The sequence below is a fragment of the Parasteatoda tepidariorum genome, chromosome 7 (genome assembly GCF_982258835.1).
Source record: "Parasteatoda tepidariorum strain Cologne lab strain chromosome 7, Ptep-v5.0, whole genome shotgun sequence".
In the NCBI taxonomy this organism is placed as follows: domain Eukaryota; kingdom Metazoa; phylum Arthropoda; class Arachnida; order Araneae; family Theridiidae; genus Parasteatoda; species Parasteatoda tepidariorum.
In genome coordinates, this window is record NC_141761.1 from 44,106,218 (window position 1) to 44,106,619 (window position 402).

Genomic DNA, 402 nt, shown 5'->3' on the forward strand with positions numbered 1-402 from the left:
CAAAACATTTATACTAGCTTTTAGAGTTAAAAATAAACCATTATTTTTTTTTTAATATTTTTTTAAACACATTATTATAATTAAATCATTTCCCCTGACTTTTTCAGTATTTTAATCCAATTTCCTGATATTTCCAGATTGATAAAATTCCCAGACTCATTCCTGTTCTGTGGACATGGCCACCCTTCCTCACATTAAGCCATTGTTATCTTGTTTAACCAAAATTGGGGACCCTATCTGCATGTAGAGTGAAAAAGGGCCTGAAGAAAGTACAAGGTAAAGACAAATTAAAAAGAGAAATATTTAAATTTTTACTAATTTAGGTAAAAACTTGGTACAGTTACATTCAGGGATAACATCAACTTATTACACTTAATAAATACACTAAATAAACTAAAACTC